The sequence below is a fragment of the Leopardus geoffroyi genome, chromosome B3 (assembly GCF_018350155.1).
Source record: "Leopardus geoffroyi isolate Oge1 chromosome B3, O.geoffroyi_Oge1_pat1.0, whole genome shotgun sequence".
Lineage (NCBI taxonomy): Eukaryota > Metazoa > Chordata > Mammalia > Carnivora > Felidae > Leopardus > Leopardus geoffroyi.
This window is the reverse complement of record NC_059337.1, coordinates 25,311,450-25,323,445: the sequence shown is the minus strand read 5'-3', so window position 1 is coordinate 25,323,445 and position 11,996 is coordinate 25,311,450.

Sequence of the window (11,996 nt, the reverse complement as noted above, 5' to 3'; positions counted from 1 at the left end):
ACTCACATTCTGTCTCTCTCTCTCTCTCTCTCTCAAAAAGTAAATAAACATTAAAAAAATTTTTAAAAACAGGATAAAATGAAAATAAAAACTAGAATACTCCAGGAAATGTCATCAGGGAGATTCAAAGGCAATTTAAAAGCTGGAGAAAAGTATTTACAAATTTATAAAGAGGCATAAAAAATTAATAAAAGGAATAAATGCCATCTTAGGAAAATGGGTCATGAACAAACAAATATAGAAAAAGAAATTTAGACACTTGTCCTCTCAGGCCAGGGATATGTTTTTGGAAAAGCAACAACAACCTAAAAGGACATATTTCAGAAGCAAAAAAAAAAAAAAAAAAAAAAAAAAAAAGAATATCAAAAGCAGGGAGTTGGAGCGTTTAGTTTCAAGTAGAAGATTATCTATATTGTTCTAGGCTATCGTCTTATTTAGCTGTGGAATAGGAGTTACAGATTTGGTGGATGAGGAGGGGTACAATGGGGTAGGAGGAAGAGTGTTGAGAGGTACAGAGGGATTGATGAACTCTCTGTATTCTTTGCTGTGGTTGGAGTGTCTAGCTCCTTAATTTTAGGAGGGGTGCCTGAATGGCTTAGTAGGTTAAACGTCTGACTCCTGATTTAGGCTCAAGTCAGGATCTCAGGGTTTGTGAGGTCAGGCCCCTCATCAGGCTCTGTGCTGACAGTGCAGAGCCTGCTTGGGATTCTCTCTCTCTCCCTCTCTTTCTGCCCCTCCCCAGCTTGCCCCCCCATCAAAAAAGTAAATAAACATTAAAAAAAAAAAAACAAATGGAAACAAGTCCACTCTTCAGTGATGCCCCTTTCCACCTAGATATGCTTGTATAAGAGCAGCTAAATCACAAGCAGAGCAATCCTCACAAGGCAAAACAGTAAAGGCCTGCTATATGCCAGGCACAGTTCTAAGTGCTGAAGACCCAGCAGAGGACAAAATGGAGCAGGTCACTCTCCTCCAGTGGAAATAAATACATTCACAGAGAGAGAGTAGGAGGTCAGCTTGTGATCCCTGCTGTAGGCAGCAGAGGAGAGGAAGATGTTTGGGTGTGGATACAGCATGCCATTCTCCTCTGCCTGAGATGTTTTTTTCTGAGGCTATGCTTGGAGTACTGAGCCAGACGGGTATCTAGGCCACAGAGAATCAAGAAGGATGCATTTTTGGTGCTAGATTATTTACGACTTCACTATTTTTTAAGTTTCTATTTATTTATTTTGAGAGAGAGAGTTGTGTGCACAAGTGGGAAAAGGGCAGAAAGAGAGGCAGAGAGAGAAAATCCCAAGCAGGCTCCATACCATCAGCGCAGAGCCCTATGTGGGACTCAAACTCACAAGTCAGACACTTAACCAACTAAGCCACACAGGTACCCCAGTTATTTGTGATTTTAATTTCTTCTTCCTATTTTTACATTTCTTTAAATCTCTTGAATACATGTATTTAACTTTTTAAAATTAAGCAAATATCAAGAATTGGTTAACCTCCTTCTGTGACAGTATGGTGAACTAGACACCCTGAAAAACTCCTGCTGAAAACAACTAAAAATTGTAGAAAAGGTTTAAAATTTTTTTTAGTGAGTGGGCAAGGTAATAAAGAAGGCTCAGAGGCCTAGAAAGAAATGGAAGCAGGGACCAATTAACAGGTGTCTGGCCTTGTAGCCCACTGTCCCTAAGGGGCACATACTGCATCTTTGGCAGACTTGGTGGGTGGAGATGGGGTGAGGGTGTGGGTTTAGGACCAGAGGTATATAAGGACTCCAAGAATCTAGGGACACTAGGAACATGAAAGCTGAACAAGAGCAGAGAGGAAATGGGATGCTCCAACTTCGATAAACACAGCAACCACAGACTGGCCCCATGTGGTTGGTGCATCCAATTCATACTTACCATTCACACCCAACTCCTAATCTCAAATTAGGAATTTATCCTAAAGAAGTCCCAGATTAATAGTGAAGTCCTGCCTGATCAATATAAATTAATCTCAGAAATATAATGATGAGTAAAATAAGCAAGTCACATAAGACTAAGTATCAGATGAAGGTGGTCAAAGGTAGAAACTTCCAGTTACAAGATAAATAAGTATTGGAAATGTAATGTACAATATGATGACTATAGTTAACACTGCCATATGGTACATATGAAAATTACTAAAAGAGTAGATCCTAAAAGTTCTTATCACAAGGAAAAACACATTTGTGTGTGTGTGTGTGTGTGTGTGTATGTATCTATATAAGGTGATGAAGATTAAGTAAACATTATGGTAATCACTTCATGATATATGCACGTTTTATACTTTAAGTTTATTCAGTGCTGTATGTCAATTATATCTCAATAAAACAGAAAGGAAAAACGAATACATACAATGTGCTTCCATTTTGATGATTTCCAAAAATATAAAATGTTTAACCATGTATTGTTTAGGAATATGTGTGATACAACTTTAAAGAAAAGTTCTATAGCTTCAAAATTCAGAACTCAAATTCTGCATAGGGATAGACTTAATCATACCTCTTTCAGAAAGGGACAGGTCAAATGACTCTGAATTCACAATTACCAAAGTTACATTCATTCGTTAAAGAATATGCTTTCTTTTCAAACACATATATAATTTTCAAAGTCAATTAACCATGCTCTGATCCACAAAGGCAATTGCTATAAATTTTTAAATGTTGTACATTTAAACCACATTTCTTCTCAAAAAGCAATAAAATAAGAAAACAATGTTAGAAGCCAAACATTTATACAACTTTAAATCAACAATCAAATAAAAGCATAAACTGTAAATTATTTGTAACTGAATAACAAATGAAAGCACCACATTTCTAATTCTAAGAAGGAGGCAAAAGGGACATTTAGAAAACACATTCTTAAATGCATTGAGTAGATTCAAAGACAGATTAAAATAAATTGAATTAAGCCTTCCACTCAAGAATCTAGATAAATGAACAAAACAATTAACATAAGAAATTAGGAGAAAAATTGTTAAAGACATAAACAATTTAATTCAATAAAATAGACCAACACACAAAATGTTCAGATGATCAGCATCGCCAAAAAAAATATGATATGAAATCACCAATAAAACAAACTTTTGGCAAACCAAATCAACAATAAATTAGGGTAGACACAAGTAATATAGAAAACAAACAGCACACAGGAGCATCAAAACAGAGAGGATTAATATGTTATAAATGACTTATGTGCAAATTTAGTTCAATAAAAATAAAGATTGGTTTGAGAACCATAGGATATATTGGCAACTCCTGTGCATCCTATTTTATTTCTTCAAGAGATATACAGTAGCTAACCATGAAATGTGAACCTCCTATCTGTTTTTGATAACCCACACTGAAAAGTAAACATTTTAAAGGAAGAATAGTATTGAAAATTGGGCTGCTTGGGAAGGGGGCAACGGAAAAGTATGTAATCTAAGGCATTTCCTTCTTCTAGAAGAAAAAAAATAGCATGGATCCTTTTCACCATTTACATGCAACTTAAATAAACAGGAAGTGCATTTATGCCAATAAGAACATGAAGAGTAATTTTGAAAGCTGTCCCATCTCTTCCAGCCACACCCCTAAGTATCACTAAACATAGCAAGGAGGCGAGTGTGCCAGCACCCACACCAAAAGTCATCTCTAGCAGTCAGCACTCTGATTTATTACCCTACAACCTGCCTCCTCCAGGAGGCAACACAGTATCCCTACTATGGTTCTAGCTACAGTTTTATAACCCAAGGGAAAAATAAAAGCCCACAAAATAATTATTTCCATCGTACTGTGTGAAGAGGAAGATAACTGCACCTGGTCCCCATAAGCCAAACATTTCTAAATCTTGGCAAGGCAAGGTGTATTCTGCACCATCTTTTTGGGGCATCACAACATATAAGGTCATCAGAAACTCTGTGGTTGTTTGCAGTACAGTGGACATTCACATTTACAGCCTCAGGAGTGTCCACTTTCCTGACAAACACCACACTGTGCACCCTCACATCCTTGCCAAGGTTCTTGGCCTCCTTCAGCTCCTGGCGGGACTTCTTCTCTGAAGAAGGAAAATGTGGTGTTGAAAGTAGTTCCCCCAAAGGATGGCCTTACAAAGAGTTTGCTCCAGCAATGGCATTCTCCTGGGTACAAGCTGTGTTTGAGCTCCCTGAGTTTTCAATACAAACTAAACTCCAGAAGAAAGGTTTACAAGCAGTCCCCCTTGCTCCTTCTCGAGGATTGAACAAGCCCTGTAATCTCCATCTGGTTTATACGATAGTATTCCACGTTCAGACTGAGTACGCTTCAGGGGGCAGGCCAGGAATGCTCTCCCAAAGGAGCAGCATTTGGCCCTCCAGCTTGTTCTGCCCACTCCCAGAGGGAGCGAATCCCTCCATGGTAGAGTAAGCCAGTGCTCCTGTAATGTTGAGCAGTAATGAGTGTAAACCCCTGAAGACCTGTGTTGGAGAGAAGGAGAGACTATATTTTCTATTCAGAAACAACTTTAGATGAACATAAGGTATATTTCAGAGTTCTTTTGCCAGGGATAGATTTGTATTGAAAATAGTCACTGGGGGATTTTCACCTGCTGTGTTTTCCCTCCAAGAGTAGGCTACCTTATGAACTGTGGGGTCCCTAACTTTCTTGTCCTGTCCCACTTCTGTCTATCCACCACCTGATTATTCTGCCATGACAGCGCTCATGTATCCCCACTCCCAGCACAGATGGTAAATCTTCACTGTGCCAGTTGATGGGGTTTAGGAAATGCTACCCAAAATACTGTACTTTGGCCTATTGGATTCCTAAGCTGAAGGAATTTGAGAAAATGGCAGAAGCAAGAAGACCTCCCTGCCATGACCTGAAACAGGTTATAAATCTCCCAAGTGAAAGGTGCCCTCCCTGTACCGGAAGGAGAGAAGACATTCTCAACACCAGAGATGGTGAACTGAGGGCCAAGAGAGCGGTACAAACAAACCATGTAAAACTAACTGTTATCTTCCTACTTACTTTTTTCACCTTTTACTCCCTTTACCACAATCCCCTTTGTCTTGTCAGTTGTTTACAAATACAGTAAAACCTTGGATTGTGACTAACTTGTTCTGCGAGTGTTCTGCAAGACAAGCAAATATTTCTGATAAATTTTAACTTGATAAACTAGTGAAATCTTGCAATATGAGTAATACGTGACATCAAACATCACATGATCACAGCTGAGACAATGATTCTTGAAATTTGCTTTCATATATGAGTGCTTTGGATTACAAATGTGTTTCCAAAATGAATTATGCTTGCAAACCAAGGTTTTACTGTAATAGTGTTTCTGTATCTAAAAGACATAAAAACTTCCAGCTCTGGCCACTTCTTCAGGCATTCATTCCCTTGTGAAGGCTCTCAGGTACATTTAACAATTCAATAACATGTGTAGGCTTTTCTCCTGTTAATCTGTCTTTATTGGTGGTATATTTTTTAGACCCAGCTAGGGGCCCTAAGAGGGTCAAGGAAAACTTTCCTCTCCTCTACCATAATAGCTGGAGCACCTCTTATCTCTTGCCATCTCTCAGTGTTCACAAAGTCAGGGCAATGGCCACACATGGCCTTTTAGCTAAGCAATATAACAAAATTTACTTTTAGTGTGCAAGATTAGAAAGTCACCTCTGTGTTTCTACTTCTCAAATAACTTGTTGCTGATAAAAACAGTAGCAATCTTATTGTCATTTTAAAATTCAGTAGAGGAGTTTATTCTAAACTAAAAGGATGTATCTCTTTAAATCTTAGCATTCAAATACATTTATTTAAAAATATAATCTTTCATAAAATGTCTCTCCCAAAAATTACAGTATAAATTATGTGTTGTATCCAGTAAATCATTACAGAGACCTACAGAGAACATGGGCATGAGCTCTCCATCCCCCTTCTCATTTTAACTTCTAGTCCCTCCATCAGATAGCCGATTTTAACCTGGTGGGTACCACTCTAAAATTTTGTTCATTATACCTTATAAAAAATATAAATACACTTATACGTGTAAACAAATTCCATCATATATTCACATGTATAAATAGGACTTGTGTTGTTGATAGTTTTTAATTATCTAATTTATTTTGAATAAGTGATAAATATACATAGTGCAAATTTCACAAGATTCAGAAGAGTATACACAAGTGTATTGAGTTGAACAGTGTTCCTTAAAAATTTATTCCATCCAGAACTTCCGAATGTGACCTTCATAGGATCATTGCAGATCTTTTTAGGATTTCAAGACAAAATCATCCGGGTCAGGATTAGGATCAGACCCAAATCCATTGATTGGTGTCTTTATAACAAGAGGAGAGGACATCTGAGACACAGAGGGAACAAGGCCAGGTTAAGACAGAGGTAAAGACCTGATTATGTGGCCCCCAAGGAACCTGGGGCCACAAGAAGCTGAAAGAGGCAAGGAGATCATCCTCTAGAGCCTTCAGAGAACACCTAGCCCTGCCAACACTTTGATATCAAGCTTGCTGATTTCAGGTTCTAGCCTCCAGAACTGTGGAAGAATAAATTTCTGTTGTTTTAAGCCAAAAAGTCTGTGATAACTTATTATGGTGTCATGGGAAACTGATACAAAAGGAAAATATATAGCCCACCCATCCTTTCCCCATATTCCCAGTTTCCTTTTCTATATACTTACTACCACTAGTTCCTTATATTTATTTCCAGAAAGAGTTGATGCTTAACAACCACATTCATCTTTATGTGCTCTTTCAGTGAATAGCAGGTTGCACTGTTCTGCACCTCACTTTCTTCTCTTAATGATAAATTCTGAAGTTCAGTTTATAGTGGCTCATATATCAGTGTCTCATTCTTTTTAGCAGTTGTATCTTTTTTTATTTAATTATTTTCCCCAATGTTTTTACAGCAAACAATGCCGAAATGAATGCCCCCATATATTTTCCACTTGTGCATGTGTGAGTAAACCTACAGGCCATATTTCTAGCAGTGCAATTGTTGGACAAGGATTATGCTTCTTAAATTTTAGCATGTTAGAAAACAAAATCCAACTGAGCAAATCTGAATATCTAACTGACTTTATTAAACAATTCACGACTTAGGCGACATCTCATCTAGAAGTAGAAGGGAGCTCTGAGGGGTTTTACCAACTTTAAGGTTTTTATAGGAAGGAAGGTGGGGCAAGAAAGATACAAGCAAAAGAAAAGATTGTTCCACGCAAGATCACTTTCCCTTAGGGGGAAGGACAGGATGTTTTTTTGTTTTTGTTTTTGTTTTTGTTTGTTGTTCTGTTTTGTTTTTGTTTTGGTTTGGTTTGGGTATTTTTGGTTTTTGTTTTGTTTTGTTTTGTTTTTTGCAGATTACTTTTTTGCATCTTCTTTTAGGGGATAGAGAGAGCCCATGTGACGGATTTACCAGAAAATTCCCAACTGACAGGTTAAGACTACACTTCATGACAAGGGGTGGGTTGAAACTGCAATTAGGTTAGGTATTATGTTTTAGTTTACTGACTTGGGGCCTTAACACAAGTGACACCCTATTTTGGGTCTATGGTTTTCTTTCTAACAGTAGTTATGGCCAAATTGTGTTATCCCCAGCATCATCATATGCAAGTGCCTATGTCTCTGTACTCTTGAGGACAAAGCATGGTATCAACTATATTAATCTTTGGCAATCTAAAGGAAGGTGGCATTATGATTTCAATTCACTATCTATTCACATATATGGGAGTAATTTGTATTTCCTTTCCTGAAAAACTTATTTTTTTTCCTATTTTTCTGTTGCTCTGTTGAGGATTTGGTGATTGAAGCTGCTCATTATATGTTAAGAAAATTTGTATTCTCCTGTGATATAAATTGAATAAAACCTTCCCAGATTATTTGCTTTCTGACTTTGTTTATGATGATGACTGGTTTATTGATTTAAGTTACTTTTATTTTATGTTGCTATAATGTTTTATTGTGTAAAGTACACACAACTTAAAACCATCTTAACCATTTTTAATTATAGTTTCTATAGCATTAAGTACATTTACTTTGTTGTGCAACCATCACCAATAGCCATCTCCAAAACTTTTTCAACTTCCTGATGCTAGGAGGCCAGGTCCAAGGACTAAGGTGGAGGGGAGGGGGTCCCGTAGGACCAGCCAAGAGGGTTCTTGGCTTCACACAGGGTGGAAATCAAACATGAGCCAGTAGGAGGTGAAAGCAGAGTTTATTGAAGATATAGAGAGAGTAGATACAGATGAATTGAGTGTCTGGGAGACTCAGAAAGGAAAAGAGGGAATCTCCCCCTTTGCCTGGAGTCTGGGGTTTTTATTGGTGATTGTGGTCTGGTTTATATGTCCTCTCAGGTATCCAGGAACTGGTCAGAACAAGGACAGGGTCCAGGTGTCCTTCATTAAGCCATTCATCCCCTGAAGTCAGGGGTCTTGTCCTTGAGATATCTAGCACCAATGGTCTGGAGTAAACACATGCTGGCCTTGCCCCATCATTCCTTAGATATCATCTATTGTGCTGGAAGACTCAAAAGACAGCATTATCTCTTTGTCCCTCACAAGGAGGACATATGCTATTTGCATTGCAAGGCACATGTAGAGTGGGGTGGGGATGCAGGTCCTAGCAAGAACAGCCAGAAAGAAGCAAAAGAAAAAAAGAGAAAGAAAACAGCTATTTCTTTCATGGGGTTCCATCAGTTTCCCTGTCTCATTCCCAAGCAGAAACTCTGTATCCATTGAATGAATACTCTCCCTCCATTCCCTCCTCCCCCAGCAATCTCTATTCTTATGCTGCTGTAATTTTTTATCATACTTAAAAAGATATTCCCTACTCCCTGTCAATGTTCTCTCATATTTTATTGAGGTATTTTCTTGCTTGGGTTTTTAGATTTAAATATTTAATATACTTTTAATTTATCTTGGTAAAGATGTAAAGGAGGCATATAAATCTACTTGGATGTGCAGTTTTTCCCAATCCATTTATAAATATATTTCCTACCAATTTTTATTCTAACTTGGCCAAATGGAATTTAGTCTATTTGGGTACTTTCTATTTTTTCCATTTATTTTTCTGTTCAAGGCATGCATTACACTCTTTTAATTATGAAATCATAAAATATGTTTTAAATTCTGGTACAGCTTGCTTATAATTTTCTTGGCAATTATTTGTTTATTTCTTAATACGAACTTTTTAATTGGCTTGTCTGGTTCCCACAAACATATTCTATTGGTATTTTATTGCAATTATGCTAAATGTATAAATTACTATTGTGATAATCAATATCATCACGATACTAATTCTTCTTATCCAAGAAGAGAGTCTATCTTTCTGAGGCAAGCAGACACTGGACCTGGGTCCCACAACCCTAAGTATAAAATCCAGCATTCTTGATAGCTGAAACCCTATGCCCCTTAAATAATATATTTTTCAGGAATGTGGAAGCAGGATGCTTACCTAAAGGAAGGACTGGACTATGACTAGCCAAGACTAGCAAAGACAGAACCAAATCCATGTGTGCCAAGGTGGACTCCAGCACTCACCTTTCAGAACTTTCTCCCTCATTGTAATACTAAAATTCAAGCCCAGGGGTAGAGTTTCAACACACTAATTAGACGTGCAACAGTAAAAAGCATGATTGTTAGGTGCTCAAGCTCCAAGAAATCCCCACCTCTATATGCTTAAAAGTCAGTCCTTTCCCTCCTTAGTCCTTTAAAAACTTTGGGGAGCCAGCTTGAATGATCCTTTCCTTTGTGCTTTTCTTTCTTGTGCTCAAACATAAGCCCCAGTAAAAAGTCTTGTCTGGAACATCCATTTGGCCCCAATTTTTATTGTTCTGAGTGCCCAAGGTCCCAACTTGGTAACATTTCCATATGTTCATGCTTCCCTTTGTATCACTCACGAACACTTTAAATGTTTCTTCATAAAGGGGGTACCTGGCAGGTGATACATTCTAATTCAATGTACATACAAAAGTGTTATCTTTAACTCTGACAAGTGAATGGTATTTTAATTGGGAATACATTTTTGGGCCTAAACACATTATTTTAGTATTCTGTAGGTATTATTCCACTATCTCTGAGGTCCAGTGCCAAAGAAGACAGATCTGATGCTATTTTAATTTCAGTTGTGTTTGTTTTTTACATTTTGGAAATTGAAACAATTTTTTCTTTATACTCACGTGTCAGAATTTCAAAAAGGATTTGTCTAAAGCATCTCTTTATTTTTTTAATTAATCTTTTCTCTACCCAGTGAGTTTTTTTTAATCTGCAGACTCAAGTCTTTATTTATTTATTTATTTATTTATTTATTTATTTATTATTTAATTTATTGTTAAAATAATATTTAACATGAAATTCATTATTCATTATTGTTGAATCCAGTCTCAATTTTGTACAGAACATCTCTAGAACTTATGTTGCTTGACTGAAACTTTGTGCCTGTTGACTAGTAACTCCCCATCCCGCCCTCCCCAGCCCTTGGCAACCATCATTTCATTCTTGATTCCATAAATATACTACTTTAGATATTTCATATAAGTGGAATGTAGTATTTATCTTTTTATGATTGGTTTCTTTCATTTAGCATAATATCCTCAGTTTTTCCATTCACATATTGCAGAATTTTCTTCTTTTTTAAAGTTGAATAATATTCCATTATATTTTTATTACCACATTTTCTTTATCTATTCATCTGCTCATGGTGACTTAAGTTCTTTCCATGTTTTAGCTATTGTGAGTAATGCTTCAATGAACATAGGAGTACAAATATCTCTGAGATTCTTATTTCAATTATTTTGGATAAATACCTAGTAGAGGGATGGTGGGGTCATGTGGTAGTTCTACTTTTAAGTTTTTGAGGAACTTTAATACTATTTTCCATAATGGTTGCACCATTTTGCATTCCCACCAACAGTATGCAAGGTTTCTGCATCTTCACGAATATTGTCTTTTGTATTTTTGATAATAGCCATCCTGATAGGTGTGAAATAATATCTCATTGTGGTTTTGATTTGCATTTCCTAATAGTTAGTGATGTTTTTCATGTACCAGTTAGCCATTTGTATATCTTCTTTGGAGAAATGTCTATTCAGGTCCTTTGTCCATTTTTAAATTGGGTTTTTATTGTTTTTACTGATGAGTTATAGGAACTTCTTATATATTTTGGATATTAATCCCTTATCAAGTATATGGCTTGCAAATATTTTTTCTCATTCTATAAATTGCCTTTTCACTCCATTGATTGTTTCCTTTGCTATGCAGAAGCTTTCTAGTTGGATGTAGTCCCACTTGTTTATGTTTGTTTTTGGTACCTGTGATTTTTTGTGATATATCCATGATATCATTGCCAAAAAACAATGTCATGAAGATTTTCTTTGTTTCTTCTAGGAGTTTTATATTTTCAGGTCTTATGTTTAAGTGCTTAATCCATTTTGAGTTGATTTTTGTGTATGGTATAAGATAAGAGGTCCAATTCCATTCTTTTCCATGTAGATATTCAGTTTTTGGTGATAAAACTTTATTATTGCAGAAAATTTTCTTTATAATTTAATTATCATCTCTCTTTTGACTAGTTTTATGTCTTTGGACTGCAGAATTATTTGCTTGTTATATTTTCTGAAACTACTGAAATACTTTCACTATTTCTATTCTTTTGGTACATTTGTTTTAACTGTTAAACTTTTTTCCAATTTTTCTATAAAAGTTAAATTTGAGAAAGTCATTTTTGTGCTCTAATTGAGTCTCTTCTAAAGGATAATTTTTTTGTTAAAACTGTCAAATGGTTTATCTGCCAGTTCTGTTTCATTCATGTTTACTTGTAGTATAATTCCCCTTAAGCATATTGGTTTTTTTTTTTTTCTGTCTGTTTATGATTCTGTACATGCTCTCAGCTGCCAGATCACTTAGAATCTGTCAAGAAGTGGTAAACCCATGTAGGTAAATCTACTTTTTTTCATGCAGGAAACAAGCTTACAAACTATTAAACCTTTCTTGAGACAGAAGGATGAAGTGTTTTATATA